The following is a 26,296-nucleotide window of genomic DNA, read 5'->3' on the forward strand; positions in this document are numbered from 1 at the left end:
AGAGGGCTGGGAGTGTACCAAGAATGTCTACTCCAGTAAATAAGTGGGGAGATAGGAAGGATGGAAAAGGGAGTGTGAGTTCTTGGAGGTGTGCAAGGAATAGTGGTGGCATCCGAAGGGGGCAGAAGGTGTTCCTGTTGCATTATCACAATGGACATGGCAGTATACAGGGAAGGTGTTCAGGTGGCTCTTAAATACAGGTGGTATACTGTGTTTTCTCATCCATGTTTTCTGTCATTTGATTGAGTGTTGTTCCCTAGGTGTGAATAGAATTTAATAGAATAATAGCAAAATAATACATACAATATTTATTTGCTGAAATAACTGTCCGGTTTTGTTTGAATCATATCACTGCATTAAAATAGTATTTGTTTAAAATGTTACAGTGTGATTGGGTACAGATGTTAATGTTACTTTTTCTGTTGTAACTAGAACATTAGGCATTTTATTTTCCTTCTCAGCGTGACTTCAAGGAAGCAGAATATGTGTTAGACCAGGCATCAGCATTATGGTCAGGAAAGTACAGTATGCAATAATAGTTCAAAGTATAACAGTACATTTTCTGAAAATGTTTGTGATGAACATATTCATGCTAGTGATTATCAGTTCAGATTCAGACATTGTTGGGATATCTTGAATGCCAAGCAGCCAATTATATAGAAGAGAAGCAAATAATTATGGTACAGTTCTGGGAAACAGTTTTATGCATTGAAATAGAATTCAAGGAAATATAGTGGTAGAAATATACAGTGGTTTACGGATGTGCATGGGTGTTTTCAGATCTTTTGGAGACTGTAGAAAAGAAAAATGTCTATCTTCCTTAATTTAAGCAGAAAAAGCAACTTGAAAGTTTAATAGAGAAATTGTTTGTGTTGAAGAGAACGTTGCTTATCTTGATTCTCAATTGCAGGAAAAGATTGAAAAAAGTCACATATGTGCCTTGAAAGACTTTAAATGTACGAGGATTACTGGTAAGAATTTCTGTGAAGTGAACGGAAGTGGTTGCACACCTCTCACACTGAGCTGTATTTTAATGAAGAAAGTTACCATAAAAATTGTACGGTAACTTTGTCATTCACTAAGCAGCGCGTGCATAGAAATGAAGATCTTGCAGGCACCTCAAATGCTTCAAACGTGAAGCATGTCCTGGAATGGAAGTGTTATTCAATGTGCAATATTCAACAGCGATCTTGCACTATGTTGAGGTGATTGCTTACTTGTTTCTACATGAGCAAAAGCGAGAAAACACAGATAAGTATGCTTCAATGTGTGGATACTTGTGAATTAAGAGATATCACTGATTTACGGGCCACTATTTGGCATGTTTTGGTGACAGTAAATGTTCTAGTACGTTTCATCACATGTGCATGTTAGCAGCTCATCATTCTAAAATGTTTCACCTACTTACAAAGTTATACCTTTCTACAGCACTGGCTCTTTCTTTTGGACTTTTAAACAAGGTATTGATTTGTGGTCCTGAGGAGGAATTGAACATAGAAATAAAATCAGTCCAGGCTACATAATTTGGATCAAACGCATCATTTCAGAAGACTTCTGTTAGAGGAGGTGAAATGAATGTCATGCTTTCCAAGGAAATAACAATGGAATAATATGGCAAATGTATGTCTCAGTTTAAATTAGTTGACAGTCAAAAGCCAGACAAGGTTGATGTATCTTGTCAATGCACATTCTACAGGTCAAAAGTACAAAAAGGAGATATTGAGACGCAAGTGCATCCTGACAGATGATGTTTGGAAAGCACACTTCTTATATTTGTTTGCAGATGGTCAATTTGATGTTTCTGAATGTCAGATCTTGCTTCAGTAGTATCAAAAAATGTGCAATGCCCTCAAGGAGTGTTTTGAACAAAATGGAAGTTTGTGCTATTCCCTCATCTCTGCAGAATCTAAATATGTTTGAGGTGATTGCACTATAAACAGTTCACCCCTTTCAGATTATAGTCAGGTTGGAGACAAAGTTTTCAAAACTTCCTTCAAAAGCAATCTTCTCTTTTTGTAATCCCACTCAGCCTCCTTCCCCATTTTAGTTATAAATAATTTTAAAACAAATACTTACCATTGTCACACAGATGCATTTAATTTACATCCTTCTGCACGCACTGATCTTCAGAAATAGCATAACATAATTGTGGACCTCATATCATCACAACAACGCCCTGTATGGCTGCAAAATGTACATTCATTTTCTGGCTCTACACCATGAATCTAATTTTAACATAAAATGCAAACCTTACCTTTCTGTCCATTACGTATAATCCATTAGATGTTTAATGTTTTTTTTTTTTTTTTTTTTTTTTTACGCTACTTACCTTGTACTGCACTTCCCCCCCCACCTCCTCCCCCCTGCACTTCCTCCTTTTCCCCTTACCTCTGCACTTGCGCGATCTGAATGACACCTGGCCTAGTAGGATCGTTTGTCTGTTTTCCCCTTGTTTCCCTCCCTCCCTGCCTCGTCGCGCCTTGAAACACTTGTGTATAGGCGCGTTACAAATACCATATCATAATGTCTTCTAGATGTGTCCTAAAGCGTCTTTATAAACATTTCCACCACACACAAGCGTAATGTCCCATAGGTATACATAAGTACCCATGTATATCAGCAGTTACCCAGAGAAAAAAAAAGTAACTCCTGGTAGCTATTTGTGTCATGGCAACCAGTCTTTACTAGGGTTGAAACTGCAGTAAAATCCCACCTCACAATTTCAAACCCTGTTACATTACCTAAAGCATATAACCTAGCCTTTAGAATCTCACAGAGGTATTTTACATTTAATATTATGTTTAATGTTATTACCTTTTTTCAGCCTCCAGCTCTTCAGACAGCACACATCAAGGAGACCCACCCACTTATTCCATAATTTCCTCCACCTCCAGGTTTGTACTCCTCTCGCACAGAAGCATATTTTAAAAGAAAGACATTTAAAACCCTTGTCACAGCTTTTATCATGCACAGGACGTGTAACAAAAATTCTGTTGTGTAGTATCTCAAGCAGAAACCATTGTGATATCACAACTGAAGCAAAGAAGTGATTACGCAACAGGAGTGATATTGTTTTCTTATTATACACCCATTCTGAGCTATTACCAACCCAATATCTAATTTTCAAATGTTCATACACAACAAACACAATCGCATCTAGAGATTCAAAACATGCAAAAAACACCAAACAATGCATCATAATTTCCAGAGAAGACCTGTACCAGGCCCCCCACTTCCGTTTCCAATGTTCAATCATGGCACACATTACATCACAAGGCCAGAGAAAAGGGGGCCTGGGCCTGGCTTGTAGCCAGGACTAGGGCCAACCTTTCCCCCTCCCTATTTGTTCCAAAACCCACACCAACAACAGAACTTAGTAAATGAGGGCCCAGAACATGCCCTGAGCACCACTTTTCCCTGTCCCTAATTATAACAAATTCCACATCATAAAACAAGACACAAAAAATTGTCCCAGTGTACCGCATAGCTGCAAAATGATCATTTACACGTTTAGCTCCCCATCTCTCTACTTCCTCAATAACAACCTGTACCAAAAAAACACCAGGGAGTTGCTGTGATTGACCATATATTCCCTAAAAAACACAACGAATCACACAGATAAACTTCTAGAAGTGGTCTGTCTGGTCAGTGAAGCTGGTGAGTCTTTTTTCACTGTTCATTTTTACTGGAGGCGGAGTGAGTCGTGAGCACTAACAAACACAGGAGCCTGCGCGGCACGGAAGTGGCAGAAGTTGTCTGTTGTGATGAGTGGAGCTGGGAGTTTTGCTTCACTGTTCATTCTTGCTGGAGGCAGGGCGAGTCGTGAGCAATGAAAACAACACCAGAGCCTGCAAGGAGCACGGCACAGAAGTGACAGAAGCGGTCTGTCGTGGTGAGTGGATCCTGGAGTCTTGCTTCAATGTTCATTTTTGTTGAAGGCAGAGCCAGTCGTGAGCACTAACAAAACACCAGAGCCTGTGTGGAGCGCAGCATGGAAGTGGCAGAAGTGGTCTGTCGTGGTCCATCGAGGGCGGAGAGAAGCAGGGAGAAACCCGGCACCAAGCAAAAACAAAGTTACTGTTGTGTGTCGCGCCACTGTGGAGCACGTCCTCCCTCTGCCCCCAACTGAAAAGATATAAAAAAAGGACATTTACATATGAGCTGTGCTTTTCTCCCATACATATATTGTTGCTAGACAGAACCCCAATTGATCTACAAAGATTACTCAAAAGTTTTTCAGAATATGTAAAACTGAATTGCTTGTCAATCAACTCATCTAAGTCCAACATATTATGTTATACCAGAAAAATCTCAAGAATGTGCATTTCAGTTGGAAAATTGATTTGTCGACCATACTGATCACCCCGCAAATCAAATATCTGGGATTTAATCTTCTCAGACCCGCAGAATCAAAGATTGGGAAGGGAGTTTTGTAGGCAAGCGGGACACAATACATAGGACAAATGAACAATATCAAATGAAAATGTTGTCAATTTACTGATCAACCTCATGTACAATTGTATGCTATCAGAATTGTTCCATCTTTAATATATGGATTAAAAATAAATAATCACTTAGATAAAATAGATCTAAACAAATTAAAAGCAAACATTTGGAAGACGGTACTTTCTCTTCCTGTTTGTGTCCATCAATGTATCCTCCATTATGAATTAGGATAGAATTCTATTGTGTCGCTGGTACAGATGAAGAAGCTGCTCCTATATCAAAAATTAATGATACATTCCCCTGATTCCCTGTATGCGTTTATTGGAATGCAAATGAAGAACGGAACAGGAAAACCATTCCATTCTTTCTCCAAACAGTGTCACCAAATAATGGACATGTTTGATATATCAATTGGAATGCTGTGTCTATATCCAGAGAAAGCAAAAAGAAAAGTCTTAGACACAGATTTTGTAAATACTTGTGATGAGAGAGGAAGATTTAAATTAACAAAAGAAATCAGCCTACATTGAAAAACAAGGGGAGCGCTGCAATTCTATTTAAAGCAATGCCCAGGTAGATGCTCTAGTGGTTCCTTCATGCAATTTCATTTCAATTTGCTACATAGGGAGAGGTCCAATACATCAGAGGTCTACAAGAAAATGCAATATGCACATTTTGCCTGGATCCCAATGACTCCCTAAGGCATCTTATGATATTCTGCCCAGAAACTCCAGAGTAATCGAGAAGATCACTTCAGTTGTTTTGTACATTCTGTTGAACACCTAGACAATGAGAATAGGTGGTCATTTATGCTACAAGGTAGACCATCAATGTTGCTCATTAGAATTGTGCAATACTTGAAAAAAGGTAATATCTTAGATTTAAATTAATTGGCAGATCTTAAAGAAATGTTAAATGTATGTAATTACTTATGTATTTTACCTCCTTTTCATTCTTATTTTCTCATTTTTAGAATTTGTAATATTTTAATAAGATTTTTTTCTTATATTTTCTTAAAATTTAATGAATGCGTTTTTTATTATCCTTGAATGTATAAAGTTTAAAATTAAACTAGTTTACAATAAAACAAATAGATAAACTTCCTTTTCGAAATAAGATACTCGCTGTCCTGCTTCAGTAGACTGAAAATTCACTACACCACACTCACATTAATTCCCCCATCAATATGTTGACAGATGGTACTCATGGTGAATTGCAGGAACAACAGCATAACCCCACCTCAAATTTCCAGGCCAACGTGACGTGTTTGCATATGTAAGTTCTGAGGATTAGTATTGTCCTGTTTGCGCCATACTGATGGTCAAGTATACAGATTCAAGGTGAGACCCAAGTTAGTCCAATTACACTGTTTTAATTTTTCCATGCATGTTCTTTATTTTCTTTCAAAAGCCTTCACTATGTACTCCCTACACGTGTTTCACAATCTTAGAGTCAGGGGGCTCATCAGGAGAGTATCTTTTTACAACTATAATTACTTGTGTGTGCTTCAAAAATGCTTTATTTTCTTCAAATTTAATAAATTTAAAAATTGTTGGGATCAGTGTCAGTCACTGGAATTTACGGTGTAGTTTTTGACCTTCTTTTCGAACAGTATACGATTGTCCTAGGGAACGATGCAGCTGGTCTGATGCAAATTCACTACACCACACTCACATTAATTCCCCCATTAATATATTGACAGATGGTACTCATGGTGAATTGCAGGAAGAACAGCATATCCCCATCTCAAATTTCCGGGACAGCTAATGATGACGTGTTTGCATATGTAAGGCAAGGTAAAGATTCAATGCACATAAATCATGGGTGTACAACATACGGCCCACGGGCCAGTTGCGGCCAGCCATGCCATTTTGTCCGGACCGCCAGCAAAACACTTTCCTAATGGAGGGCGGCCCACAAGCAGCATCGGCCGCCCTCCATTAGGAAAAGTCTTTGTTGTCTTCCGGGCCGGACAAAACACTGGCCATCATTGGCTCAGGGCACACGAACCACATAGCTCCTACGAGCCACGTAGTGTGTGTGTGCTGCACCAATGGAGGGCCAGCACTGCTGCTGGCGTGGCCAGTAAGGCTTGTTGCCGGAAGGCATTTCAGCCTTGCCACGACAGCCGTAGTACCGGACCTCATCAGCATTCCAGCTAGCCTGCCTTCAGGCACGTCGTCCGGTAAGTACAGATTTTGTTTGGGAGGGGGGATGTTTGTTTGTGTGTGTGTGTGTCGGATCTTTGTGCTGCTTGTATGTTGAGATGCGGATGTGGGGTGTGTGTCGGGGTGCCTGAATGTGTTTGTGTGCAAGTGCAGTGTGTGTTGAGATGCGGGTGTGGGGTGTGTGTCGGGTCTGCCTGAATGTTTGTTGTTGGGTGAAAGTGCATGTTGCGATGCAGGTGTGGGGTGTGTGTCGGGTCTGCCTGAATGTTTGTTTTTGTGTGCAAGTTCAGTGTATGTTGAGATGCAGGGGTGGGGTGAGTGTTGGGTCTGCCTGAATATGTTTGTGTGCAAGTGCAGTGTATGTTGAGATGCTGGGGAGACTGGGGGGGGTCGGGTCTGCCTGAATGTTTGTTGTTGTTGTGTGCACGTTCAGTGTATGTTGAGATGCAAGGGTGGGGGGTCCGGGTCTGTATGGGTGCATGCTTGTGAGTTTGTTTGGTGAGTTGGGGGTTGGGGGGTTCAGGTCTGTATGGATGCATGGTGTATGCTTGTGAGTTTGTATGGTGAGTTGGGGGTGGGGGTCTATATGGGTGCATGGTGTATGCTTGTGAGTTTGTGTGCTGAGTTGGGGAGTTCGGGTCTGTAAGGGTGCATAGTGTATTGGTGTATGCTTGTGAGTTTGTGAGCTGAGTTGGGGGTGGGGGGTTCGGGTCTGTATGGGTGCATGGTGTATGCTTGTGGGTTTGTGTGCTGAGTTGGGATGCTCAGGTTTGTATGGGTGTATGGTGTATGCTTGTGAGCTTGTGTGCTGAGTTGGGGTTGGGGGTTCGGGTCTGTATGGGTGCATAGTGTATGCTTGTGAGTTTGTGTGCTGAGTTGGGAGTGGGGGTTCGGGTCTGTATGGGTGCATGGTTTATATTTGTTAGTTTGTATGCAGGGGTGGCGGGGTTGGGGTCTGTATGAGTATGTATGCATGGTGCATGCTTGGTGGCATGGGGCATTGTGTTTGGTTTGGGGATGGGGCCAAGGGGCATAGTGTTTGGTTGATGGGTGGGGGCTATGGGACATAGTGTTTGCTTGAGGGGTGGGTGTCTTGCCGCATTGTGTTTGCTTGAGGGGTGGGTGTCTTGGGGCATAGTGTTTGTTTGAGGGGTGGGTGTCTTGGGGCATAGTGTTTGCTTGGGGGTGGGTGTCGTGGGGCATAGTGTTTGGTGAGGGGTGGGTGTCGTGGGGCATAGTGTTTGGTTGGGGTTAGGGGCCATGTGGCATAGTATTTGGTTGGGGGCCATGGAGCATAGTGTTTGGTTGAGGGGTGGGTGTCTTGGGGCATAGTGTTTGCTTGAGGGGTGGGTGTCTTGGGGCATAGTGCTTGCTTGAGGGGTGGGTGTCTTGGGGCATAGTGTTTGCTTGGGGGTGGGTGCCATGGGGCATAGTGTTTGGTGAGGGGTGGGTGTCATGGGGCATAGTGTTTGGTTGGGGTTGGGGGCCATGGGGCATAGTGCTTGGTTGGGGTTGGGGGCCATGGGGAATAGTGTTTGGTTGAGGGGTGGTTGTCATGGGGCATAGTGTTTGCTTGAGGGGTGGGTGTCTTGGAGCATAGTGTTTGCTTGAGGGGTGGGTGTCTTGGGGCATAGTGTTTGCTTGAGGGGTGGGTGTCTTGGGGCATAGTGTTTGCTTGGGGGTGGGTGCCGTGGGGCATAGTGTTTGGTGAGGGGTGGGTGTCGGGGGGCATAGTGTTTAGTGAGGGGTGGGTGTCATGGGGCATAGTGTTTGGTTGGGGGTGGGGGCCATGGGGCATAGTGTTTGGTTGGGGAGTGCGGGCCATGGGGCATAGTGTTTGCTTGAGGGGTGGGTGTCTTGGGGCATAGTGTTTGCATGAGGGGTGGGTGTCTTGGGGCATAGTGTTTGCATGAGGGGTGGGTGTCTTGGGGCATAGTGTTTGGTTGAGGGGTGGGGGCTATGGGGCATAGTGTTTGGTTGGGGGTGGGGACCATGGGGCATAGTGTCGCACTCCAAGAGTGAACCCAAAAATAAAGCTAAAACAGGCACAGTTAGGAGATGTACATCCTTTGCTTTTTGAGGAAACCTGACTCAATGAAGGCCATACTGCTCTTGGGCAACCCAAACAGCAAACTATAGCAGTCCAAAATAATGGAATGTCCAATCAAGTGTCAATAAAATATATATAATTTAATTAAACAGACGATATGCAATAACTAAATAGAAATAAATGATAACAATGGAAAATGTGTAGTACAAAATGTAAGTTTGAAATAAAAATAAAAATCATTGCACCTCAAAAACGTATTCTTTTTCCATGTGTTTAATAAAAATTGGGGGTTGAAAAAGCCTCCTGCCACGCCACGCCCCACTGCACCTACCGCCCCACCCACATTTACTTTTCGGCTCACTATAGCCATCATGTAAGGTACTTTCGGCCCTCTGTCAAAATCAGTTGTGCACCCCTGACATTAATTAAATAAGCACAAGTACTGTGTCATGGCCCTATATCTGTGCATGCATGTCTGGGCATGTATAAGCAACCTGCAAACATGTTTGTATACGATGACATAGAAAAAATAAAGCTTGTTGTGCCTTTTGCCACACATATTCCACACATATTCCACTTCATATCATCCCTTATCTCCCCCGAGTTACTGTGGTGTTTAAGAGGAGTATAAGATCGTATTTGACAGTGCTCATGCACAATACATATTACATCACCAAGGCCACAGAAAACAGAGCCCATGCCTTCTCAAGTTCTCAGTCTACCTAAAGATCACTTATTTTCATTTTCAAATTTCAAATTTTCATTCATAACACATAGTACATCAACCATGCCAGCGAGAAAGGTGCCACCTTTTCATGGCCCTACTTAGAAAAAAAAACACGGCAACAAGAAGACCAAAGAAAAAATAGCAGCCACGATCGAAGCTCACATTTCCATGGTCTTCATTATAAGAAACAGCACAGCGTAATCAAAGCCATGCAAATTAGGCCCTTGCTACTTCATAGCTGTCTATGCTACCAGGGAACACCTAACAGTACCCAGGTATCTACAAAAACACGACCCTTCCAGGGATAAAATATAGAAAATAAGTCAGGTACTGGCTGTCCTGCTAAAGCAGACAGAACATTCATGGCAACTAATAATATCAACAGCTCCACGAACATATTGGCATATACCACTCATATTAAAATTTTGGGAATAACAGCATAATCCTATTTCATGTTACCCGACCAGCACAAGATCACTTATGTTAGACAAAATAACGTGTCAATGCATACAAAATAAATAATCAACTCATTGTTACTGTAGTGCACTGATGTCTGTGGATGCAAAATACAGCACCCGAACATATGATATATTGTTTAGCGAGACTCCAAGATTTACTGCAGATTTGTCGAATGGCACCAAAGTTATAGGATGCCCAAAAAGTGTTCTTCCTACGAGAACATGAACTGTGGGGTCAATGTACACATATGCATAAATGTCCTCGAACATCTGTCATGTTCTGAAACTTCACAGCAATTTATCAGAACATCGGAAAACAGCTGCACTGATTTTCTGCCCATTCCTAAACATATTCCACCCCATCATCAACAATCCTCACTTCTCCAGATGTATATTTGTAAGACAAGTGTAATGTTGTGTTTTTGAATTTGTGTCACTGCGCTGGTCACACACTGCAGGTACAGCTCACGATTCCGAGATGTCATCTGTTTATAAAATGTTGATGCACCTCACGCTTCTCAATTGGCCAATCTTCATGTGATGTTCGCAAACATTATGCACCACTTGTGACTGGTTCAAAGAAGTCCGTGGACACCAAATTAATGAACTGAATTGAGATATCACAATTCTTTTGACCTACTTTTTGAGAATTTATCTTAAAAAACACTGGAAGGATTAACACCAAATTTGCAAAAGCATTCTTTCAGGATGAGGCTGAAGCTCCTTGTGTGAGTTTGGTGCAAATGCATCCAACGGTTTGGGCTGTAGCCACAAGAAAGAAATGTGTTCCCATTGTAGTCTATCAGGATTCCAAAAATGTTAAGACTACCCCAATAACGTTGCTTCTCCTTTGACCAAAACAACACCAAAATCTGTACATACAGGCATCATTAAGAGTTTGATGGGGCAGTAAAAGAGTGGTGGTAATTCTGTTTTTTTGGTGGTAACAGAACTACCACCACTTTTACCATACAGCAGAATTCGATGACAATGTAGAACGTAAACGAAGACAGAGAGCACGCAATCTTGAATATCTGGAAAGAGAGGTTAAAAAAACCTGATCCAGTGGCAGACTGGGAGGACATAGAAGAATTTTTTCCTGAGTACGATATAGTACCAGGCACGTCTAGGGCAAATATTGCGCATGACATCGACACCAGAAGCATCGGAGAAACGATCGATAGAATATGTGATGAAATGGGGCTAGAACAAGTACCCCAAGGGGAGGGGGAAGACGAGCGCCCAGAGAGCACTCAGATTTACGATGCTGAGGACGTCTCCCGAAGTAGTGGAAATAGAGAACTGTCCCTAGACAGGTTGGAAATAAGTAGGAATAAGGATGATGCAAGACATTGCACAGGTTGGGCACAAACAATGTCTGACACCGAAAGAGAGGGACATGATGAAAAGGTGGAAGAGAGGAGCCATGAAAATGTATTTCCATGAGGGAAAGGGATAAGATGGCTAGATTCTAGTGAGTCAGCACCAAGGGCATCAGAGTCAGCCACACAGTCAGACCGACATGAAGAAGTATCTCACGTTCAGAGGGGGGTGTCCCCAACACCCTATGTGAGCCAGCTAAGGACATTGCCTGGTAGGCAGCGATGCAGGTATATTACTCCTGCATTAAACAGAAGAACAATGAGAGCGAAAAGAGAGGACTATGCATCCCAATTTCCGTTGCTCGAGAAAGTTGGAGGATGACCACAGTATATTCCATGGCCACACATGGACCGAGAAAACCTGAAAAATTAGCTTCCAATGTTGACATAGGGAGCTGTAAAATGGATACACGAGCTAGAAAAAATGACAGGAGGGAACACGCTAGCTATAGGGGATATCAAAGGTCTCCTAATCGCCATACTCGGTGCTAGAGCTGATGATGTGTGGTTACTCTGGTATAACCACAGTTAATACTGCGCATGACAGAGCTCCATTTAACAATTGCAGAACCGTGGTGTGGAAAGCACTACGAGTGCTATACCCAGATACTTCCCATATGGGAGCTATCATGACTCGGAAAATGAAGGAGTCGGAGGATCTGTTCATTTACATACAGAATTTTCAAGACGCATGGGTACTCCAGACTCGGGAATCTTGGGGGAAATCTATACCCGTGTTCTACCATATATTGTGCCAAGGGCTGCCAGAGCCGGTACAGAAACAGCTCAAGAAATTGGTAGGAATCGAGGCCAAGCCATGATCAGAAATGCAGTTGACCTTCGCACACTATTGCAGGCTGCTGCAAGAAAAGAATCGCAAAAAAGAAGCTGCACGAAATGGTGAAGAGGCAAAATTAGTGCAGAAGAAATTGTCAAAATATGCTCTTGAAGGAGCAATGATAACTAGCACAGCTGAATCGAGCATGCCACAAGTCAATAATCCACAGCAGAATAATCAGGGCAGTCCAGGGTTTTACCCCAGGGGAAGAGGATTTAGAGGAAGAGGATGGCAGAGTAATCAGGGAGGTTTCCAGAATAATAAAGGAGGTTTTCAAAACATGCAAAATGGCAATCAAGATATGTCAAAAGGGCAAATAATCAGACCACCGCCAGTATATTGGTTGTGTGGGATGACAGGGCATTTAGCGCGCACATGCATAAATCAAGGCATGATGCAGAATGGCCAAGGAATAGGAGCAGGTACGGTGAATCCACCTGCGTTTTTACAACAGGGAGTTGCACAAAATCACACGGTGCAACAACAAACACCAGGAGCGCGACAAGGCTTGCAACCTCAGAATTCGGTGAGCTTTCCACAAGGACAGTCCCAACAGTAACTGATGCAACTGTCACAGACAGTAAGCACAGGACAGACCGTGAACCCTGGAATGAGGAGTAACACTGGTGATGGGGGAAGTCCATCCGCACAAGGTGGGACAAAATTATATATGGACTAGGACAGCTCACTGAGAACCCTGATGTGTTCTATCCTATCAGTGACACCAGACCCTCACCGGGAACCAAGGGTGGATGTCGTTATAGGGGATAAAGAATATTCCTTCCTCGTTGACACATGTGCAACACGTTCGTGTATCCGTGAAGGCAAGTTTTCCTTGTCCGGCGATGCTATAAATACTCAGAGTTTCACAGGAGCTACAAGTCGTGTTCCCTTTACAAACGCACTTCCAGTCTCTATAGGAGAATGTAAAATGAATGTGCCACTATTATATTCACGACAAACCCCAGTAAACATTTTGGGTCGAGATCCAATGACCAAGTTAAATATGACAATCTCGTTCACAGAGGAAGCATAGTATGTTCAACTCCAGGAATGCACTATTTAAACATATGCAAAATGATTAGAGCATACGCAGGACACACAGCTATGAGGGCTATACCATTAGAACCAGAAATATTTGCATATGGAATACACGTGTTAATGGCAGGGCTGCCAGGCCTCGCTGAAAAACTATGAGGACCCCAGACAAATATTTGTTCAGGCCAAGAATACCTATGTACGAGGAAAGGGGACAACTATTTCCCTTAATAATGCATGCAGCCGTGATGCAAGGAAAAGTGGTTTTGATCGATGGTTATGAGGATGAAGGCCGACAATGGTGCACAGTAATCGCCATTGAAGAGGGGTACCGATTGACTGACGTCACTGATGACAATCTGTTTGATGAACAAGCAGACGGAGGAGAAACAACAGTGGAGGTGAACCTCACCTTTTGGGTGAAAATGATCAAAAGAGAAGTGCCTCAGAGAATGATGTTAGCACTGAACCGTCCCGAATATTTCGAGGACGACATGGCCCAGGTGCATGTCTCGGTGTCTCTCGTGGCTCCTTTAATAATTTGGGCTGGGCAGATGTCTCCCTGGCAGTTGGAGTGATTAAGGGATAGGATCATTTTTTCTACTTCAATACTTGAGACTCTAGCAAAACTAAATCGTTTGGTCGGTTTAGAGGAGTGCACGGGAGTACTGGCAGGAGTATCAGACTTATTTGGGTTGACTTTTTTGTTGGCAATTTTATTCTGCAAAAGGGCGATTTTGTTGGTTAGGGCATTCTGTATGTTGGTACACCAGAGCTTGTCCTTAACACAGTTGTCTACTACGGGTATGGGGGCTTCCAGTTCTTTTAATATCACAAAAAGTTCCTTGATGCTTGATTTTGCTTTACGAATCTTATTATTATACGTTTCCTGTTTGGTAAGTATTATTTCTTTCTTGTATAGAGCCGAGATATTGGTAAGGTTAGTTTTATTTTCAGTGGTGGGTAGGTAGGTGAGGGTCAAGGGCAAAGCATGCCCAGTCTGTAAGGTAATTGAAGAATCCACCATCCATTTCTTGTTCTTGTGCGAAGGCTATAAAGGCTATTGCAAGAAATATTTGCTCCCACTCCTATGAGTAGCCAAAAATCGCCATGTAGTGGATGCCTTAATTCATTGTAAGGATGCCAGTAACTTGATAACAGCATATTTTGTATATGAATATATCCGATTTTATCTTTGAATATGTTTTTGTATCTTAATTATTCTCAGTCACGTAACATGTACTTGTATTACTTGCTGCCTTTTGGCTAACCCATCCACATAACTATACCTCAAACAGGGATAGACATGTTCTTTTTTTAGACATGTCAAAAAGGCAGGCCCTCTAATGCCTGTCGTGATAGCATGCTCTCCATACACACGAGTGCAGGAGGTGCCAACCATGCTCCTGACACTAATGTATGCAAGGGGGTTGGCCAGCGCATCATTTGTGCTGCGACACAGCCTCCTAGAAATGTGCAGGCCACGTTTGTGACTAAGGTGACCTGTGCTTTTCTAACAGTGATGCTAGTAAAAATGCATCCTCTGTGCATGTTGTATTTGCATTACTTTTTTGTGTATTTGTCACTGTCTGTTTTACAAAGATGACAGTGTTTTGTCAGCTGCACAGGGTTCATTTATGTTTCTATATTAAAGGAATAAGCCGCTTTGCTTTCCTTGAGCATCCCTGGCAGGAATGGTTCTGTACTTCTGATCTATTCCATTAACTTTATACTTTGTTTGCTTTGAACATATACTGTCAGAAAAAGGTCTGAGCTCTTCAACCCAATATTTACCGCAATATTTCATTAACATGAATTACCATGAGCTTAACCCTTATCTGTCACCTGAATCTCTTAAAAGCTCAGCCGAACCTGAATCACTCGAATGCAATGACAATTCGAGTGATTCAGGGCTTGGCTTCTGATAAGGAGCGAATGATTATTTGTCAGAAACAAATGAACTACGACTTCACTTCTTCCTGTATAATTTAGATGGCACAAGAAAGAGCCCCCTTGTGTTACACTTTGCTTAACAAAGGTTTGTCAAATGTTTTGCATGGAGAAACTCAGGAAGTGAGTGAAGAAGTCACTTTCTTTGTTTCATAAGGTGTGCGATCCATTCATGACTTTTGCAGCAGCTGACCATCAGAGCCTTTTCTGCCCTAGCTGGTTTGTAAATCTGTGAATGTGCTGCTTCATAGCAAACAGGGTAGTGGACTGCCCTGGCAAATTTGTCTGGGGGGGATAGCTCAGTGGCAACGGGCTCGCCTTGGAAGCAAAAGGACACGGAGCAACACAGGTTCGATTGCTGTGTTCACACTTAGAAACCTCTGGGTATTAAGCGTGTTATAAATAACCCATCCTATCATATCATTAAGTGTATTGCCACCACGCTCAGAATGGCCTGTAGGCAAATAGGACAATGTCAGAACCAAAAACACAAAATGCTGGTGGGGGCAGTATTGGTGCTCAAAGTGGGCCCCTTTTTTGGCAAATGATGTGGGCCAGTTTGATAAGTTATTTCACCATGTGGCTAGGAGTTTTGACCAGTGTTAATTAAAATGTACAATTTGTATCACATTTTATCCAAAAAAAAAAAACTCGCCCTGGAATACTACTCAAACGGTCTGTCACCAAAGGAATGAAATTTCATTTGCAACTGTGGGCCACTTTTTCATTGGTGCCAGAGACAATTGTATGCCCCACCCTGACCCTGGCTGTCTCTCGCTGGAAGGATTGGAGCGGTGATTGGGAGTGGGATGAACAAAAAAAGAGGCGGGCAATGTGGTGTAATCGAATCTTTCAGTTGATTCTATTCTACAATGTTCACTTAGATATTTAAATGCGTTTCATAATTTATAATTGTGCTGACGGTATTTCAATACAAACTAATCTGTGAAAAAATAAACTGTCAAATGGTTTCTTTACATTTAAACTGCTGTCTGCGATGACATGAACAAAAGAATGTTCATAATTTTGTGTTGTTGCTTGAATGGACAATCATTTAAATCATTATGACAAATCAATATTGTCCTGACATTCTGACCGTTAATGCCTGTAAAAACAGTGCTTCCTTGTAGCCTCCTTTGACGGTCAGAATGTAATGTCTATGCTGCATTAACAGCAGAAAGGCATGCACAGGAAATCCATACCACGGAGTACTAATAAAGAAAAATGTGCTGGTGGCCCAGACCGCAGATATGAGAGAAGAAGATGAATGTCCTGGCAGCTGTTTAAGAAGATCTTTAAAAGGGCCTCATTAATCTCCGGCTTTCACCCCATGAACTAAGCAAAGTCCTCAGCTGCAGCGCTGGCCTCGTAACCTGGTAATCATAACCGAGAAGAGAATACATAAGAGCATCAGAGGAGAGATCTAAACGGGGCCTCTTCCTCTATTGAAGCTCCGGATTGCCCCCATATATGATCATGCACTGCAAACACTGGTTACTTTCGGTGTTGTCTTCCACAGACATTTCGAATTCGATTAATTCATGGACATCCTCCTTACTCGGGATACGTCTAGATAATAGGGGGGGAAAAAGAATGGTAGATTTGTTCGAATTTCATCAGTACGGAAATCGTGCAGCTGAAAATGTAACACAAATCTACCATACGTTACCATTGTAGGGAACAAGGGGAGCGGCGCGTTCCCCTCACACCCTTGTTCGTTACAATGGCATCAGGTGGTGCGGGGCAGGGGTGTCCCCTGTTTCTCTAATAATAAAGTCAAAAAGAAAAAAAAGGACCCTGCAGCACCAGTTTCCATGCACGTAAGTGAAGGGAACCAGCGTCCCAGAGGGATGGAAAAGTGGGCGGCACACAACGAGGTGTGCCGCCGACAGGTAAGTAAGGAGGTCAGGGGGAGCGGATTGGCAAAAATGTCTGCGGGAGAAAAAAACGAAAGCCATTTTCGTTCAAATAACTTTTTTTCTTCCGCTGACATTTCGAATTCGATTAATTCATGGACATCCGTTTTACTCTTGTCTTGGATGCAATGTTCCTGGATTCCCACTTCTTTCCATCTCACACTTTGTCCCCCTTTCAAGTCCCAGACCCAGCCTCAGCTCCTTTCTGTCCCACGCCCATTATCATCATGTTCCCCTTCAAGCTTTAGTGCAGCTTTGTAGGTCGTTTCTATTCATTTTCAGCTACGGATCTGCTCCCCAGAGGCCACCTAGGTCAGGAAAGGATTCCCTCTTCACTGATTGTCACCCACGCTCATTTCCTGTATGGATTGTTTGCCCTGGACGACCACATCTTCATGAACATGATTGGCATCTCCGAAAAGACTAGACAGGCCAAAGGTTACTGGAAAAAGAAATAGAAACACTCACTTTCATTCTCGTCCATTCTTTAGTGAACAAGTAAAAAAAAAAAGAAAAGCACAGAAAACGTGGGTATGTCTGAGGGCGGTGGGGGTTGCTGAAGGCTTGTTGCAATGATTCGGGGGTTCTTTGGAAGCATGTTTAACCTTTATTAGTGCATAGTTTCTTACTGAACATTGAGTATTAACAAAGGGTCAGAGTGATGATAAATCAGCAGGTGGTGGAGGAGGAAGGTACCTGCAGGAAAGTGTACTCGGGGCAAAACAGACAAGAATATGTCTGTATACACAAGGTGTTAGCTGCCCCTGCACTGAAAAAAAGCATGGTTCAAATAACCTGTTGTATGGGAGGTTGCCCACTCAGGAGGGTCTACAACAATGTTTTCGTGAACTGTACTTCTCACAGTGGAGAAATATCCATTTACAGATCAGTTTGATCCCACCCATCTGGACAGTCCAGCCCCAAAATACTAGGAAATCCTCCTCTGAACAAAAGTACCACTGCCAACAACAACCCCAGACAAGTATTTTGGCATTGCTGGGCCTTATCAAGCAGAGAGAGCAAGGGGACTTTGGGCCTCACTAGGTGTCTGACGGTAGCGTTGCAGGTAAAACAGGCATGTTGCCGCCAGACTCTTGAATTTTTCCGGCGCCTGGCTCCACTGAAACACCGGGGTATTACGACTCCAGTGTTCCTGGAAGTCAGGCACCGGAAAAATGTAAATCCCCATTCCCATTTGAGTCCCATAGGACTCTATGGGAATGGGAATGAGGGAAGCACCGGCACCGTTAATAACGGTGCCGGTGCTTCCAGGAAAGTCTGCATGGCGGCTGTCTGCCGACCCACCAGGTCGGGCCTGGCCGGTGGGACCGCAGCCGCCCGCTGTCTCAGATTGTGCCGGTCCGGTAACAATGGTGCCGGTAAGCTTACACTTGGACAGGTAATTGAATGGATGGATTGAAAGACAGAGAGGAATTTGTCAACTGTCCGCTGTTACATAGAGAACCAGCTTTAGTGAGTTTGCAGAAGTAGAAGAGGAGCGATGGAGATTGTGAGAGTCTAATCTTAATAGTTAAGAATTTTATGACGGGGACACTTTCTTCCCTTCAAGGAGTTTCTTTGGCACTGGGTCTGCACATTCTTGTTGTTCTGAGCTGTGTAGGCAAGAAGCAGCCTAGCAATTCAGCAGTAAGGTGGGAGGAGTCAATGTATTATTATATGGCTGACCTGCATATACCAGGTGCAGCTTGGCGTGGATTGTAACCTGGCGTGCCCCAGAGACTTCCTTAACTTGAGCCACATCTGCCAGTAGTCTTGGGAGTCCTTGTGGACCCCCTGCACAGGAAGCAGGTTATATAAAACTATGCAATACTCATCTCTCACTCACGGGGCTGCTGTATTTGCCAGTGGCAGCCCAGAAGATAAAAGTGAACCATGGAAAAAAGCACTGCCACCTCCCGGCACACTCATTCATACATGCCAACATTCTGTGACCAAAAATCTGCAGGAATCTTAAAGTTTCAAAAATAGTCAGGCGAGGAGGTAATGATAGGATTAGGGCGCGTCAGCAGCCCATTGTCATTGAATAAGCCCGCTGCCCCAGGTGCATTCAATGACAATGAGGCGCCTGCCACGCCTTCTGCCACCACGCCAGCTCGGGGGAGCCCTTGTGAGACTCCCCCGAGCTGGCGTGGTCAGAGGCTAATGGCGCCTTTTGTCAAAGGCACCCGTGGCTCAGGGGCGCATTTAGGCCGCTGCTGTGGGCCCCTCTTACATCAAAAGCCTGCATGCCGCACCTTCTCCCGCTAGGCCATCTTGGGGAAGCCCTTGAAAGACTCCCCCGAGCTGGCGTGGCAGGGGCTAATGGTGCCCTGGGGGGTATGGTGCCCCGGGCAGTAGCCCGCCTCGCCCCCCCCAAGGCCGGCTCTGCACCAGAGAATGCTGATCATGCTGTGCCGGGCCTCTGTCAGCCAGGCCCAAAAAAACTTTTTTTTTCTTTCAAAAATCGGTATTTGTTGCCACTAAATCGGTAGGCGGTAGGACTGCTTAAAAAGCGGTATCCTCCTGCCTAAATTGGTAGGGTTGGCAAGTATGACTCATTCACTGACGCGGCCTGGCTCACAGACACTCCCCCAGAATGCAGAAGTGTCTTTGAGTGCTTCGCTCACTCAAGCCCAGGTTGCAGCAGTGGGTTTTGGTAACGATGCTGAGGGAAGCGCAAGCTCGATCCTCCATCATGAGGGTCAGACTTTCTTTTTCTGATCAATGGTGTGCTGCACGCATCGTGGGCAATTTTCTATCCTAACTATCCTCAGCCCTGAGATAGCCCTGGCCTGATCTATAAATATGTAAAGCCATGATTTCGATCTACACGTTGCCAGTTGCCACCCAGTACCCTGAATCTCAGACACCTCCCACAGTACCGTTGAACACACAGGAACCAGCTCAAAACAAGGAGGAAAGAAATATTGTGAGAACCAGGCAATGGGAAACTCAGACTGGTCCCCTGGTGAATAGTAGGTTAACTTCATAAAAGGCCCTCTCTCCCTGATGGAATGATAGAGAGGAGCCGGGCCCTCATACAGTGTTTCCTCCAGACCCAGCGGTCCACCTTCTATCAAGTCAGGGTCTCTATCTACAAAGTGGCGCAATAGATAAGGGTTCCTTTGTCATGTCCAGCACAACAGGGGTGATGGGAGCAGGATCAGGACTACACTCAGAAGGAACACTTTCAGGTTGGGGTTAGGTTCCCTAGGATTGGTATCTGGACCCATGAGTGTAAGAACCCACACTAGTGTCTGACCTAACAAAGGGTCTTGGTTGACACCAAACCGGTCACCCTAAGAGCCAGCCTCATCACTGGCTTCCAGTTTGCCTTCTTCTGCTCACATGGTCTCAGTAGCTTGAGAAGCTTACAGGGATTTAACCATTAAAGGATCTTCAACTTTGGTCCTATCAGTGTGGAGGCGCTGCTGTCTTAAATGTGGGAAATACTACAATACCACAACCAAGGTTTGCTATTAAACAATGCAAAAACATAATGGATTCCCGGTACATTCGTACCAGATGTGCACTACGGAGGGGGACCAGCAACAACTTTGGTCCCTCCCTAAACCCACTGGACCTAGCCTCTGCAGATCATGTTCAGTGAGTGCCCCTATGGATAATTTTCTTTTACAAAAACAAACACACTGAGAACCAATTGAAATGGAACATTCAGGAGAAAGTAAATAAGCCACCAAGTGGTGGAGATATTAATGCTTTATTGTTCAAATGGGAACAACACTAGATTTTCACACTAAAAACAGATTGTTGCAGTTCAAATTAAATGTTAATTTGGCAAAATCCTGTTACTCTATAGTAAATAGGTTCTCCATGTGTTGGACATTAAATTATCTGGTATGTAATATGAAGTTACATGTGTGAGACCTGTTATGAGCATCTGTTTGCTATCCTTTACCCAAAACAAATGTTTAATAATAGTTTCCATCATTACAAAACCTTTAAATGCCTGTGCATAGGAGCAGATGTGCATGTCACCGATAGACCCCACTCCCTCACCTCTGAGCTATTGAATGAGCAACAGGAAGACACTGTGTATGACACCTGGTATTATTACAATACCGCATTGAGTGTATGAGAGACGTTAGGCACTTAGACAAGCGTATTGAATGTACCCTTGAACTGAAGTGCTAGCAGGGATTTGCAGACACCACTAAAAAAAATCTGACAGGTGCAATGATGTCATAAGGAGAGAATACAATGACCCACTGAAACGATATACCAATACTTAAAGAATGAAGATGTAACTGAACAAACAATGTAAACATGTATACAAGTAAGAAGAAATCCTATATACAAAGAAGATAAGTAGCTTAGAAACTAAATTTACTTGATTTATAAGCGCCTTACAAATGCACAGTAAAATAAATAAAAATAAAACCAAATGAGTAGTAAATGTATATAAGCAGAACTGCAAAGAAATGAGCCATATAGAAGCTTGCTGCAGTAGAAAATATACATGAGTAAAGCGGCCATGTTAGAAAGATGGATGCCGGCTCTCAATGATAGCGAACAGCTTGAAGGAAAGAGATGGGAGCTGCAGAGCTGACAGAAGCTGGAAATATGCATTTGTGCATGAACAAAGAATAGTTGTTGGCCAGAGATCAAGGATGCCACAGTGAGAAGCCACTGAAGGGTACAAGGGGAGTCAACGAGGATAAGCAATATATGCAAGACATATTTCTAGTAGATTAAGTAAATGAGCGAACATTTGCAAATACCAACTATTGATGAATAAAGGTGCAGAAAAGCATATGTGAGATGGAGCAACCAAGTCTCCAAAGGCTGAAGAGAGAAATGGCCCTCAACATAGTTACATCAAATAGCACTACATAGAAGGTGAAATTGACAAAATCATGGTCTCTTCACACCTGGTGTAAAACCAGAAAACAAGGCCTATTCATGAGCTTCAGGTGAAGATAACGATGTACCTTAACCCCCCTTAAAGTTCCAGAGAAGAGAACATCCAGCAAGGTCAAGGAGAAGCCTTTGCTGAAGACTGATGGCTCATGAGAGATGGTAAACTAATTGGGCAGTAGTCGATTTGCTTACCTGCTTCCAACGAGCTGAGTGCCCAAGGTTGGGAGAGAATGCCAACCAATCAAAGGGCCTATGTGATGGTGGGCCATATACCGTTGCAAAAGCCAATCCACTGCTGTTATGCTGCTATAATCTGTATTATACGTATGTAGAGGGAAGTTGAAGGCATGCCTATCAGACAAGAGACAGCCAATAATATTACTAACACTTGCAGATCCTATAAGTAGATAGATTCCTCTAACCAATCCCTCCATCCGATAGGTTTTATTATTTGCCACGTAGGATGACGTCATAGCGGATGCACATCAAGGTATAAAGCCACTGTGTACCTGAAATGTAACTGAGAATGTGCAGACTACAATCTGTTGTTCGCCAAATTTCCCTACTTTATTGAATTGATAATAAAGTAGTACGTTGCTGTATTCTTTGAGTCTGTCCGGTTATTTGAGTCCAAGATTATTTGTTTTGGTAATTTCATTCTGCGCATAGACATGCCCAAAATGTACTGCTCCACACCTGATTTGCATAAGAGAGTCAAAATCAGATATGTTATTACAAAATAGAACAGGAGAGCATTTCTCAATTTAGAGCAAATACTGGCAAGTGACCCATACCATGCCGCATTTAACACGTGAAATTAAAATGCATACAGAAGGTGCGCCAAGATGGCGCTGCTGAAAATGAATGGCTTCCTGTTGTGGCATTCCTAGACACTTGTGACTGTCACAAATGTCAGGTAACAATAAATATTAAACCACCCTATTCAATGACCATTACTTTGGTGAAACTAATAGAATACCTCTTTCGTGACTGTCTCTTGAGGGTGACCTATGTATGTTAGCATGACAAATCGTGCTGTTTTTTTTTTATAGTGAAAGCTAATATGAGGTTACCCCTAATACTGGATGTTGTTTACATCCATATATGGAATACATGAATTTATGACTGATGTACAATTCTTCAAACAAATTAGGTAGGTAAAATACAGAATACTTTTTTTTGCAGTTTTCTGAATTCAAGTATCTGCTAAAGAATATAGAATATAATTCCCAATATGGTTCATACTTTCAGAAAACAAACATGTTTACTGTCCTTTTGTTTCGCCTCTACAGAATAAGGAAGGAACAGAACAAGGTTTTGCAGAAAATACCATAGCTGCCACATGACCCAAGAAACTGTGGGTCGAGTAGCCTCTAAAAAAAATTACTTCTAGTTCCTGAAGAATGAGACTATAAGAAATGACGTTGCTGAAACTGGTTGACCATTTACTATAGGTATATCACCCTTAATTATGTTACCCTGTTCCCACTCTTCTGAGGAAAATGCTATTTTATAAGGAATGTGAAGGAGGGTGGGATAAAGTATTAAAGTTCCCTCATTTCCATTCAAACTATTTTTAGTATGGACTATATGGATGAGGCTTGGGTCTTGCCAGCATAGCCCCTTTATTTATTCATTCTTTTTATTTATTTAACCTCCTTTGCTCACACAGAAATCATGATATTGTTAAGTATTTCAATCAGGCAATACACCCTGGTCTTAGCTGAGTGGCTTGGGGGCTGCTGTAGTTTTCCTAACCTTTATAATCCATTTTTTAAATTACCCATGTTATATTAGGTTCTCTATATGTTAGTCGCTCTTGGTCCTATCAGGTTCCATATATAGCCCTGTAGTACCATATGTTTATTCACGTTAAGCATCTGCAAGCCTGCTCAGGATCTCTTGTCCCTTACGGCTCTGTGTTGCTGCATTTGGCTAATGAAAAAATAATAAAAGCAATGAGAGTATGTATGTGTATCTGTCCTCTAGCTATAGAACAAACTATGCACTTGTGTTCTTCATGCATACAAGTGTTTGTGTGATGCAGTGCAGGACTGTAAGTGTGCTTCATGTCTAACGCTGACGTCAGCACTGTGGCTTCTTGGTGCTTAGTCGAGGCTGTCCATATAGGTTTCTCTGTCCACAATCTCCGGTTCTTCCTCTACACATGTAAACACTTGCATTGTATTCGGTATGTATGGCTGGCTGAGAGGATACCTTTCAGTGTACTTATCAATCATTGGTGCACTCAGGATTCGTTCAAAATAAGATGGGTGGCTGTGCACATTTCTGGCCTTTTGTCTCAACATGAACTGGGGGTGAGGAGGGGCACCTTGGGGGACCCTGTCGTCAGTCCCCCCTCTGGTCGACCTGTAGACCACATCCTTATATGTTAAGCCTATAGCTCTTGGTTGCCATAATTTTGTAATTACTCCGAGATGTCCATAATAATTTACATGATCTTCAAAAGTCCATTCCATATAACTGCACACTCCTTCCGGGTTGCACCATACCCATTTCCCTTTGTAATATTTTGCATCAAATGGATTATCTAACTTCATTGCCACAAGTGGAAATAGTGGACAGTTCGTAATTCGTTCTCTCAGCTTGTCTCTCCTCTCCACTATTTGACCTTTGCTCCTCCTGTGTTCACATCCATCAGGACCTTCATTCCAATAGTCTTCTCTGCCGTCTTTCGGCCCTGGGCAATGCAAATCTTCACCATGAATAGTGTAACTCCCGCCAATATTAGTACTCCCAATATTGCCTTCAGACCATCTGATAGCCATGACGGCATTCATGACCATATGTATGCTATCCAGGTCTGATCCTTTCCAGTCCCTTTGGCTTCCTCTTTCATCGTTGCCTGCATCTGGGATAGCTGAGTGTGCCATTATCTTCATCGTTGGCATGTAGGAATGTGCAACAGAAACTCCCAATATATGCGCAAACTCCTCCTTCCATTGCTGTCAGCAAATCCAGAACATACCTATTCTGGAGCGCCATCAACCTTACTGGTTGGGGCTCTTCCTTCGAGAGAGGGGCGCCTGCTACCTTTTTTGTATTTTTGAAAAGAACTTGGGGTTGGTCACCCTAGGTTACCTGGGGGCAACCAGATGTGGACTCCCTGCTCACTGTGCTTAGAGAGGCTCAGCTTCACCTCACTGATGATGCCCAACAAGGCTGAAACACGTGTATGGGGTTGCTGATGGTACTCTTGTTCAGAGAGGAATTGCCATAGTATTTCGGTGCTGGACTGCCCTTGTGGGTCTGGACAAAGACTGATGTGCAAATGGATATTTCCCATCTGTGAAGGTACAGTGAGCAAAAAGCAATGGCTGCAAACTCTCAATGTGGTTAATAACCACTGAACAGGTTATCATGCCTTGTTCTTTCGAGAGAGGGGCGCCTGCTACCTTTTTTGTACTCTTCCTTTTTTGAGTTGAACCCATTCACTGTGGAAATTATCATCATCATCAGCTCCAACCGGGTAATCTGCAGCCACTTTGCATTCATACACATCTGTACAGCTGGAACAACTGATGCAAAGAACATTTGCGTTCTGCTAAACAACTTGTGTTCTGCTGGCACTTCATACAGAGCTGCTTTTGATTTCAACCTACTTTTTTCCGCCAGCCTTTCCCTCTTGCCTGTTTGTTCTCTCACAGATGTTTTCTTCCTCTTGTTAGTGTCCATCTTCGGGAAGTCATCAAGCTTTACATCCTTATGTGGCACGACCAATGAGGCCATATTCATGTGTACCCACAAGCAAACTCCTCCCCAGTTGTGTGGCAGCTTCTCGTATGCCTTGGATCTGCATGCCCAGTAATGATCCATCAGTACTGCAGTGCCTGTCTTTATCACTGCATGCTTTTCTATGCTTTGGGACCCTGTATTTTCTCCACATTCCACCTCACCGTCATTTTGGTATTAGAGTGCTGGCATTTTCAGGTGTATTATAGGCATTGGTCCAGCTTCATTCTCCACCCAAGTGAGCAACTTTGCACTCGCATCCCACTCCTTCAGACATTTGTCATTTTCTTATTGTACCATGTTCACTGGCGATTGTGCTAGGGTCAGCGCCCTGATTCCCACCACTCCATCCCTCCATCCATCCTCCGTATATACTTGACCATACACAAGCATCTGTGACCTTTCCCAATACCCAGGTTCTCCTCTTGTCTCCTTCACCCTTGTCCATGGGCAGTGCAATTGTTTCAACGTTATAATCTTTGTTTCTCCTTTCTGTGGCACATCAGTTATATATTGTATTGCTTTGTTTGTCTAACTGCCAATAATTGTTCATCATGGCTAAAGTCTTTATGTAGCTATCTTCGTATGGGAACGTTGCTTGAATAATCCATCTCAATGTTGCTGTTTTCCCTTGAAATCTTCCGATCGTTGTTACCATAGACAGGTATATAAGGCATTGGGCTCTTTTT

The sequence above is a fragment of the Ambystoma mexicanum genome, chromosome 7q (genome assembly GCF_040938575.1).
Source record: "Ambystoma mexicanum isolate Mex_15411 chromosome 7q, UKY_AmexF1_1, whole genome shotgun sequence".
Taxonomy (NCBI): domain Eukaryota; kingdom Metazoa; phylum Chordata; class Amphibia; order Caudata; family Ambystomatidae; genus Ambystoma; species Ambystoma mexicanum.